At 38.4% G+C, this 11,889-nt stretch overlaps 1 long non-coding RNA gene across 1 annotated transcript in view; it reads right to left on the bottom strand.

The window, feature by feature from the left end:
• Window positions 1–2,057: 2,057 nt before the first annotated feature.
• Window positions 2,058–11,889, bottom strand: part of LOC132311473 (uncharacterized) — a 63,238-nt gene continuing 53,406 nt past the window's right edge. Inside the window, exon 11 of the long non-coding RNA XR_009483013.1 lies at window positions 2,058–2,288. This is a non-coding gene — a long non-coding RNA (uncharacterized LOC132311473). The remainder of the gene's footprint in view (window positions 2,289–11,889) is intronic.

Genomic DNA, 11,889 nt, shown 5'->3' with positions numbered 1-11,889 from the left:
CTTAGTTTATTTTAATTGCATTTTAATTTATTGTTTTCTAGAGTAATCAACCAATCTCTCTTTGCAATCAATTAGTACATTAGAGTCGAAATTAAATTCCAAAACGTATAATCCCTGCGGACGATCCCTACTCACTATGCTTTATTAGTTTTAGTAATGATTTTTATAAATGTAAATTTGACTAGAAATGTTTTATAAACCACATTCATATTTTGACCTTGCGAAGCGACCTCTCGCATTAAAAAGTCGGTTTTCTAAACACTTAGAAAGAGGCTTGTCAAGTTTTGGCACCGTTGTCGGAGATTAACGGTTTTGTAGGAATTAGACTAGACAACAGTGTTCATTTGATTGCTTCTATTTTTATTTTATTTCTATTGTATATTCATTTCTCATTCTTGATATTATTTGTCAATTAGGTACTTGACTATAAGAAAGACAAACTTTGGAACTCGAAGCAATCATTGGAGCTTAAAGCTAACATTAAAATTTGAAGTTGCTTAAGGACCTTTGTGAGTAATTCTTGAAATTCTTGTATTTTAATTGTGCACTTCTTTGCATGCTTATGATAGCCCTTGTTGCGGCTCATTATATTGCTTAAATTTTTATCCAAGCATCGGCCCGTGTGGAGGCCAAATTTTTTTTCTTGCATTTAGATTTTGAGTGTGAAAGGAGGAATTGTTTGATCCAAGTTTGGGCGGGAATTATATCCCTTCACCTTATACTCCGACATCATATTTTAATCCTTATGAGATTGAGTACAATTCATTTCATTCATCATTTTATTATGGACTTGATCACTCTTTTAATCCTCCTTATGACTATTGCTCTCGCCCACTATTTTATGAAGAACCACCTCCATCATCTTATTCACCCAAGTTTCAAGAAAAAGTTTTAGTTCTACTTGATGTACTTAATTCATAAACTTAACTTATCCTTTTAGATTCTCAAATTTTAGCCAAGCTTGAAGCTCAAGTTGAGCAAATTGCAAATACTCTTTTTCGTCAAGAGGAGGAAGAGACAAATGAAAAAATGGCAAGAACATCAATCTATATAGATGAGGATGATGAGAGTGAAGAGGAAGTAGCAAGTGAGCAAATTGAAGAATTAATGAGTCCACCAATGGCTAGTCCGATAGAGCACAATATGACTTATAAGGATTTTCCTTATTTTGATCATGATTTGATTCCGGCCTTTGATACTTTAGAGAGTGAAGAGATGTTGACCACTATAGAGGTAGGAAATGAGGAGGAGGAACTTGTTGAAGAGAACCTTCCTTCTATTATCTCCAAAGACCCTCTTGAGACATGCCTTTTTGAAATGTATAAAAATTGTGGTTTTGACCTTGAAAGCTCCAAAAATGAAGTGAACACTCTAATGGACTCCTTAGCTAACTTGAAAGGTGAAGAGATAGTGATTTTTGAGGAAGAGAAAAGGATAAAGAGAAGGTGTTTCATGATATTCCAATTGAGTCTTTGAAAGACTTTGCCTTGTCAAGTGCAAGGCCATTCATCATTGAATTTATTTTTAAGACCATGGATGAAAGGAATGAAATCATCTCTTTCATTTCTTTTCAAGTCATTCTTTTGGAGGATGATTTCATTGTTGTAAGTGAGGCATTACCTGAGAAAATAGACAAGAGGGTCAATAAAGATGTTTCATATCTAGTTTTTGATTCGTTCGACTAGTGAGTCGACCCAACGTCTTGCAAGAGACGTTAAACACTAGCATTCGTAGAGTTTCACAACTCTATTCCTTCCACATTTCTTTTTATTTTTCATTTCTTGCATCGTCTAGATAAGTTGCATTGCACTTCATTGTTAAAAATTAGGTTTTTAGACAATATTCATGCATTTTGGGGCCTTAGAAATATTTCTGCCTTTGAAAAAGTTTTGAAATTCAGCATTTTGTGCCCAGGCAGTCTGATACCCCTCGAATCCGAGACATAGGTTGATCAAGCCCAAGCCAAACCCGAGGGAATATCAAACAATTAATATTTAAATGAACACAAATTACAAAATGAATAAAGAATTAAATAATTAGAAGCTGAAAGAATTCTAATTAAAAATCCTCAAAGTATTAATGTTAACATCTAATAATCTAAAGCCTCCACAAATTTAAAAACTCGGGAATCCATCTAGTGGACCCTTATCAAATATCCCAAACTGAAAAGGAAATAACTGTAATCAAAACCGAAAGCTAAATATAGAAAGCAATCCTACGTAGTCGGAGGAATAAGTGTCTGTATCTGCTCTACACGACCAAGCTCTAACCTTGGAACTGACGAGCACCTGAAAAATAAGAAAGTGGGTCAGGTCTACATGCAAGTCCTATTCTACTACGATCTATACAGAAACCCGATACGCAGATACATCCTAGATAGCTCAACAATAACTAGAATAGTCCACATATGTATAAGTACACACTATAGGATGCTCACTAGCCCAATAGGTCTATCTTAGCCTGAGTAGAGATACCATGCAAATCGTACATAACGTGGTCATATATATCTAGACCTACCAAGGAACAACAACTATTGTCCAGTTATCCATCCTAGGCGATATACACACCCTAACCATGGTCCTGAGACTCAAGCTCATACCATGACACCATAACATAAATATATAAAGTCCATTTACTCCTAATACAAAATATCATCCATCTGGTATAGTGGCCTGATATATGTATAACAGAAACCAATGTAGGTCAATCAATTATTTTATTGACATGACATAAATATGAGTAGGACTTAACATTTATGGTTAATCCATACTTCAATCCAGAATAGGTAGGACTTAGTATTTGAACTAATCCATCCTTAGTATGCCACTGTCTCATACCGATGCATACAATCCTCCAAATAGCTTAGTTAATAAAACAACACTATCTATCCATCAACCATTCTTCAAAATATGGATTAATATAAATTAATACATATATATCAACATTAGGCAGTCATTATAGAACCTAAAAATCATATTCCAACTATGTAAACTGCTAAAATAAATCTAAGCATTTACATCCTCCAAATTGTCCATAAATTAATGCAGATAAATAACAAATAAGTATCAATTTATTCCAAATAAAGCATAGTTAATTTCAAGTGATTCACTATACTTATATCCCTATTTAAATGTGATTAACAGTATTAAAATCATATTTAAAATAACCTCCAAGTTCCAGTATGTAAGTTGTTTAACAATTAAAGTGCAACATGTAGGATTTTTCCCTAAGTTCACACTGTCCATTCCTTAATCCATTTATGAATTATTATTTTCCTATGTTTTTACAGGTCCATAGCCATCATATACATCATTTAAAACAATTTAAACAAAGTAGAAACACCCTGCACAATCCAAACAGCGCCCTAAAATAGTTAAATTCGTAATTCTGGGCCAGAGCAGGCTCTCACAAGTTGAGAGCCTGCTCCAACAACATGGGAGCCAGCTCCCTAACTTTGGCAGTAGGCTCTATAGAGCTAGGAGCCAGCTCCACACCCCTTGGAGCTGGCTCTATTGATGAGGGAGCTGGCTCCCTCCTTTTGGGAGCCTGCTCACTCACTCCCTGAAGCCGTTCGGCACTTTCTACTTCGTCTTCCTTGCCTCCGGCGATACCCAAGCCTTCTGTAATTCTTTTAATACTTTTTCAAGTGTTCAATTAATGTCCCAGATTACTTGTTATGCATTAACAACATTAATTACACAAGGCTTAAAAGCATAAACAGAAGGATACAATTAAACACTTTAAAAACTTTCAAAACAGTTTAATTCAACGAAGCAAATTTCAGTTTAAACATGCATCACAGATATGTTTTAGCTATGTTTTAGCATTAATTAAACCCCTGGAGTCTACCTAGGCATACACAGAACACAGGTTTAAGGGAAAGAGATAGAATAAAGACTTGTCTCCGATTTCAGTTTAGAAATCTTAAACCGTCGTCTTTAGCAACTCCGATGACCTTAGTTGCCTTTACTGACCTCTGCTACTCCTAGTTCAACCCACGAGCATGAGTCAATTACTCCTCCTTGATTCAGCCCTTGACCCTAACCAAAACCCTAACTTCTCTCTCTGTTTTCTCTCAACTTTCCCTCTCTGCCTCTCAATACTCTTTATTATTGGTTTATGTCGTAAACCCTAGACAGACCTCATATGATAGCATATATATAGACTAATATAAATCCTCGGTCACTTATAATTAGAGACGGCAACCCTAATTAACCCCAGTCGTCCACCACGTGAAACATAAAAGAAAAATAAAAAACCTAAATTAAACATTAACCAAACCCTAATGTAAACCAATTAACGTATTTAAATATTTAAACAATTACAATAATTCAATTAAAGACACAATTAAATCAATTAATTCAAGTAATTCAAATAATAACAATTAATCCACTTAATTCAAATAAACAAACAATTAAACAATTAATGAAACTTAACAACAATGAATCAATTAATTAAAACAAACAGCCAAATACCAATAAATAATTAAAAATGCAATAAAAAAATTAAAATGCTGAGACTATCCTTTTAAAATTAGGGGTATTCTATTCTTCCCCCCTAACAAAAGGAATTCCATCCTCGGAATTCGCTCTTACCTTCTTCTAATATTTCAGGAAACTACGAGCGAATGACATCCTCCCGATCCCAAGTAGACTCAGCCTCATTGTGATGACTCCACTGAACACGCACCAAAGGGATAACCTTATTACGAAGGATTTGATCCCGTCGGTCGGCAATACGACACGGTGGTTCTAAATAAGTTGCATCCAGCTGCAACTCAATCTCCCTAACATTGATATGCTGATACCGATCCTCATCTCGCAGAAATTTTCGCAACATGGAAACATGAAACACATTGTAGACGCGATCCAAATTATCCGAAAGTGCCAACCGATAAGCTACAACGCCAACTCGATCCGTAGTCATGAATGGACCGATAAATCACGGTGACAACTTCCCTTTCTTCCCAAAGCACATGACTCCTTTCATAGGAGACACTTTGAGCAGAACCCGATCCCTAACCTGAAACTCCAAAGCACGTATGCGACGATTGGCATAACTCTTCTGCCAACTTTGAGCAGTGCGCATGCAATCCCTAATAAGAGCAATCTTCTTAGAAGTATCCTTAATGAAGTCTGGACCCAAGAATCTGCTCTCGCCAACCTCCATCCAACAAATAGGCGATCGACACAGTCAGCTGTATAATGCCTCAAATGGTGCCATACCAATAGTCTTCTGAAAACTATTGTTATATGCAAACTCCACAAGTGGCAAATAATTCTTCCAGTGGCCCTTGAAATCAAGAACATACGAACGAAGCATATCCTACATGATTTGATTAACCCTCTCAGTTTGTCCATTAGTTTGAGGATGATAAACAGTGCTAAGATGCAACTCTATACCCAAAGCCTGCTGAAAACTCTTCCAAAATCCTAACACAAAGCTCGAATCCCTATCCAATATAATAAATAACAGAATGCCATCCAATTTCACAATCTCTGTAAAATAAAGTCTCGCCAACTGCTCTGAGGTGAAGTCAGTGCGAATAGGCAAGAAATGAGCTGATTTAGTCAACCTATCCACGATGACCCAAATGAAATTGTGATCCTTATAGGAATTTGGCAATCCCTCCACGAAATCCATAGAAATGTTCTCCCATTTCCACTCCGATATAGGTAGTGGCTACAGAGCTCCTGGCGGTTGCTGATGATCAATCTTGACTATCTGACAAGTACCACATCGAGAGACAAAAATAGCAATGTCCTTTTTTTATACCTGCCCACCAAAACTGCCGCTTCATATCCTGATACATCTTGTCTCCTCCTGGATGAACAGAAAACTCAGAGTGGTAAGTCTCAATCATCACATCCTTCCTCAAATCATCAGCAGAAGATACCACTAACCGTCCCTTGTATCTCAAACCTCCATCAGTCCCAACATAGTAGAATGGAACATCCCCAGAGGTTATCTCTGCAATTTTGTCAATGCACTGCTGATCTGTGAGTTATGCCTTCAAAACTTGTGAATGATAGAAGGTGTAACTACCATGCAAGCCATGAAAGCATCCAACAACTCATCCACCATCTTCAAAGCATTCCACTCAGTAGTGAATAGAGCAGAAAGACTAGCAACAGGTCAACGACTGAGTGCACCTGCCACCACATTTGTTTTCCCTAGATGGTATTGTATAAAGAAATGATAATCTTCCACAAACTCTAACCATCAGCGCTGTCTCATATTCAGCTCCTGCTGAGTGAGCAAGTATTACAGACTCTTGTGATCACTAAATAATCTAAAGGATTCTCCCAACAGATAATGCCTCCAAATTCGTAAAGCAAAGACCATAACTGCTAATTCCAAATCATGTGCTGGATAATTAAGCTCATGAGGTTTAAGCTTCTGAGATCCATACTAAATCAGTCATTCCTCCTGCCTCAAAACACATCCAAGACCTTACAAAGAAGTATCTGTGTAAACAAGATGCTCAATCCCACTCTGTGGAGTAGACAGAATCGATGCAGAAGTCAACTTGCTCTTTAGCTCATCAAAAGCTTTCTGACAGTGTTCATCCTACACGAATCGTACCCCTTTCTTAGTGAGGTAAGTGAGTGGTCCCGCTATCTTCGAGAACCCCTGGATGAACCTATGATGATATCCTGCCAATTTAAGGAAACTCTGAATCTCAGTAGGTGAAGTAGGCTATCCCCACTCAACTATCGCTGAAATCTTGGCTGGATCCACCTTGATTTCTCAAATTTGGCGTATAACTGGTGCTCATGAAGCGTCTGCAAGACAATTCGAAGATGTCTAGTATGATCGTCCTCTGACTTAGAATAAATCAAAATGTCATTTATGAAGACAATGACAAATTGATCTAAATAAGCCCTGAGGACTCTAATCATTAAGTCCATGAAAACTGCTAGTGCGTAGTTAACTCGAAAGGTATGACACGAAACTCATAAGACCCATATCTAGTGAGAAACGCTATCCTCGAAACGTCTTGCTCCCTAATCCGCAGTTAATGATATCCAGAACGCAGATCAATCTTAAAGAAGTATGTAGCTCCCTTTAACTGATCAAAAAGATCATTAATTCTAGGCAAAGGGTACTTATTCCGAATAGTAACTTTGTTCAACTCCCTGTAATCTATACATAGGCGAAGTGAACCATCCTTCTTCTTCACAAACAAAATCGGTGTTCCCTAGGGTGACGTACTTTTATGAATAAAACCCTAGCTGATTAATTGCTAAATCTGATCCCTCAACTCTCGCATCTCCACTAGTGCCATCCTGTATGGTGCCCTAGTAATAGGTGTAGTGCCCGGAGCTAAGTCAATCACAAAGTTTATCTCCCGACTAGGTGGCAACCCTGGAATCTCCTAAAATACATTCGGAAAGTCCTGTGCAATTGGTATGTTATCTAATGATATAGTAGTCCCCTCCTCCATTTCCTCCTCCATATGGAACAAATAAGTGCTAGTGACCCCGTTAGAACGTGGCATAGCAACGACATACATATCCTGACTAGGTACGGTAAAAACAATAGACCTATCATAACAATTAACTTGGGCATGGTAGTGCGATAACCAATCCATCCCAAGTATCACATCATAAGTGTGCATGTCCAGGACCAAAAGATTGACTAGAAATTTGAGTCTACCAATATCTAGTGTCACATGCCCATTACTTTCATGTAAAATAACAATATTGCCTAACAGTGTAGAAATACCCTGAGGTCTATTACATACCCGTGTTGTCATCCCAGATAAAGTAACAAAAGATTTACATACAAATGAGTGTGTAGCACTTGTATCAAATAAAATATGATATTTTGAACCATGAATAAGAAACATACCCTTAACAGACTGGGGTGCTTGAATATCCTGTGGCATGGGTTGAAAACCCTGCCATAATGCAACTGTTGTTGTGCCTGTCCCTGAGGCTGTGGCGGCGCTGGTAAAGCCAGATATGTCAATCCCTGAATCCGTGGAACCTATGGAGCGGATAAAGGTACCGGTGCCCTCTGTCCCTGCTGTACATACTGCCCTTGTCCCTGTCCTGCTTTAGGATACTGCCTAGAAGTATGACCATACTCTCCACAAGTGTAGCAACTACCCTAGAAAGTGCCAAATGGCTTCCTCTATCGGTTAGCCTATGACTGACCCTGTCCTGCCTGTGGTCCCCCATTCTACTACCTCTAAATAGGTGCCCCATCTTTATAAGCATCCAAACCACCCTTGTGCTTCTTTCAAAACTGTTGACCTTGGAATTTGCCTTTGTCATTCTGTCGATGTCCATTACCATTTCCTTTTTCAGCTGACTGATTAACAGAGTCTCTATCACCTTACTTCTTACCCTTGGCCTATCTGAAGTCCACGGTCACCTGATACTACTGTAAAGCAGCGTCTACCACCTGAGTATATGTAGTATAGGCGAGAAAACCGGTAATAGATCACTTAATAGACCAGATGAGTCCCTTAACGAAACTATTCCGCTTCTTTTCCTTTATATCCACCTCATCTGGAGTAAAAAGAGATAAGCGTGTGAACTGCTGCTCATACTCTGCCAACGTCATGTTCCCCTGTTGCAGATTAAGAAACTCAATTTTCATAGCTGCCCTGACTGCATAAGGAAAGTACTTCTCATCAAAGTGAGTATTGAACTAATCGTAAGTCGATGACATCCTTTCCTCTAGGGTGGTAGCTGACTCCCACCACTGTAGTGCATCTCCGACCAGCTTGAATGTAACAAGCATCTACTTTTGAACCTCTGTGCAATGAACTAATCAAAGATGTCGCAAAATATCCTTCTTCCACTAATGAACTACTTTCGCATCGGTGGAGCCTGTGAACTCAGGTGGGCTCCCCTTTGTGAAAGAACCCCTGGCCTTCTCCCAAGAATCATTCAGAACCACTGGTGCTAGTAACGGTGCCTGCTGAACCTGTGGTTGATTCCAAAGTGCAGCTGTCACACCTGCTTCTATAGCCCGAGCAATGAGGTCATTGATATGAGGAGGATACTCTGGATCTCTGCCCTGATCTAGAGTCTACTGAACTTCCTCCTGCTCTCCATAGAACTGACCATCATCATCCTAAAACTGCTTATGGGCTACTTCCCTTCGGTACTGATTGTTCCATTTGGTTTTAGCGTTAACCATTTTGTTAACACAAAAAGAAAGACATCAGTACGATTAAACCGAACTATAAAGGAATACAATGAATCCTAAACTTAAGCTCCAAACAATAGAGTACGTTACGCGGAAGTCATATACGATAGAATCCTAGAGACACTAAACCTGGAGTGCTCTGATACCTGATAAGCGCCGAATATTGCATATTCAAGCGCCCTTATTTGCATTAGTTAAGTCCATTAGTTGATAATAATGTATAGTTTTGCTTTATTTGTTTGCTTTCGTCTATTTCCAGGTTGGTTCCCCCGAATATAATTAGAAGAGCGGTTTTGACAATCCTTTGAAGGATCAGAGCACGCCGTTGCTGGGGACCGTTATTTGAGCCAAGTTTCTTGAATCAGCATGTACGTGAGTTTTGCGGCCTTGCATTAAAAATGACGGCTGTGTCACTGGACCAATCAATATGGCTAAAAGAGAGGGCTTAATACTTAGAAGGTAGGCATCCGCGGGCGCTCGCCAATTACTCCAGTATGCTGCATTCCTCGCGGGCCTTCGCCGCCTGCTCCGCTGGTGCCCGCCGCGCCACTGCGGGCGCTTGCCGTTTTGTCCAGAGGCCCTTTTCGGATGCAAGCACCCGCGGGCTCCCGCCGATTTACAGACGAGTGGGTATGGCTGCATTGTTTCTTCCAAGGCTGTCCCTTTGACCCTTTTTTGTGTGGTCCTGAATGCTCCTAGGGTTATAGGGGCACAAAAATGGAGGGAAATGTAACCCTTTTGGCTAGAAAAAGCCCTTGAGGCTATTGTTTAGAGAATCTCACCTTTTGGCTAAGTTCTAAAGAGAAAAATAGTGAGTTTGGAGGGTTTTGGGTGTTCTGGAGCTAAGATGCGAAAATGGAGAGGGATTCTTCATCTTCTTCTTCATTCTTTGTTTTCATGGGTAACTAACTCCCTACCTAAGGAGGTGATGAAGCTCTCCATTGTAAGCATGTTCTAGCTTAACTTCTATTTTGGGGATAATAATGTATAATTTTGGCCTTTCCATGATCTAGAGCCTCTCACTTGTTGTAATGGATTCCAATGTCTATAAATGGTTATTTTAAGTTAATTATCTTGTCTTAGATGGTTTCTTATATTAATCATATTGCTTATATTTTCATACTGACAATGAAAATAAGGTTATGGAATGGTTTTAATGGCATATTGATAGAAAACCTTAGTCTATTGCTCAGGTATTCCCTTTGATGGTTTATGCTTGATTCCTAGCTTCATGTGCTTCATCATTTGATTAGGGGCTTGATAATCCTTGCTTAAGTGAGTATGTTTAAGGCTACACCCTAGTTTAGGTAGTTCAAATATATGAACCTTTGATGGATTATTCTTGCCTTGTGATTTAATAAACTTCTTGACAATTATATGGCAACCATGTGTTACTATATATTTCATGATCATTAAATATATTGTCTATCCCCAATTTAGTTTTTATCTAGCATGTGTAAAGGGTTGGAGTGGATTCACTTCCCTAGTCTTCTATTTCTGAATTCCCTTTCTCTAAAGTTCTTGCAAGTTATTGTTTTATGCAATTTAAACCTTTAATTTTAGTGACAAACCAACAAAACTCTAAAACACCTTTTTATCATTCTAAAAGTGATGTTAGACACCTTGGTTGCCACAAACTAGTAGTCCCAGTAGTTCGACTTACCCGACCAATAGCCCTATTTTACAAAGATTTATGTTATTACAAAGGTTGATGTATAATTGACAACCAATCAATACCAACTGTGATACCCCTTGAATCCGAGACATGGGTTGATCAGGCCCAAGCCCAAACCTAAGGGAATATCAAACAATTAATATTTAAATGAACACAGATTATAAAATGAATAAAGAATTAAATAATTAAAAGCTGAAAGAATTCTAATTAAAAATCCTCAAAGTATTAATGTTAACATCCAATAATCCAAAGCCTCCATAAATTTAACAACTCGGGAATTGGCATGGTCCTTGTGAGGGTAACTACACCATATCAAGCTTGAGAGTGTGTTTTAAGGCGAGGGCTAAGAGTTTTACATTTATAAAAGCCACTAGTACCTTCACTAAAAATATAGCAAGAGTGAGTAGGGATCGTCCCAAGGGATTGTGAGGATCGAACAAGGTCGTGGAATCGCTATTAGGGCTAGTAGGTCGAGTGATCAAACAATTGGTTAGTTGGTTGATTTGATAACAACGAAATTAAACTAAGTGATAACAAAAGAATGCAATTAAGAGTAAGTAAGAGACAGAGAGAGATCTTGGGGTTTAGAGATCACCACCAAGCAATGCATTTTTATACCGTTGACAGGTGACTAATGAGGGCAAATGGTGTGTTGCAATATTGAAGTGTGTGTGTGTTTGGTTGATTCAACAAGCAAGGATGACTAGTTAAGCATGTATTGTCTAAACATCATGTGAAATGTACAATATATCTAAGCAATGAAGCATATATTATCTAAACAACATGTGAAAGGCACAATAGATCAAAACAAGTCATTAATCCTTTCATTAAGCTCACAATCCAAATACAACACAAGGATAGAGACATATGCTACTTGTATTCAAAAGCTTGGATCATCAAACAACAAGCATGGATTGTCCTCCCATTTAACACTACACACATCTACACTACTAGCATGAAAATAAACTAGGGGAGAGGCATAATCCGTCAAGGAATAAGTATGAACCATTAAGAGAATCACAAGAGCATTCTTTTAAGCATTATGTCTT

This window comes from Cornus florida, unplaced genomic scaffold (assembly GCF_030987335.1).
Source record: "Cornus florida cultivar Cherokee Brave unplaced genomic scaffold, ASM3098733v1 CherokeeBrave_3.0.0_Hap2_Chr06, whole genome shotgun sequence".
NCBI classification, from domain to species: domain Eukaryota; kingdom Viridiplantae; phylum Streptophyta; class Magnoliopsida; order Cornales; family Cornaceae; genus Cornus; species Cornus florida.
This window is presented reverse-complemented; position numbering and strand designations above follow the sequence as displayed.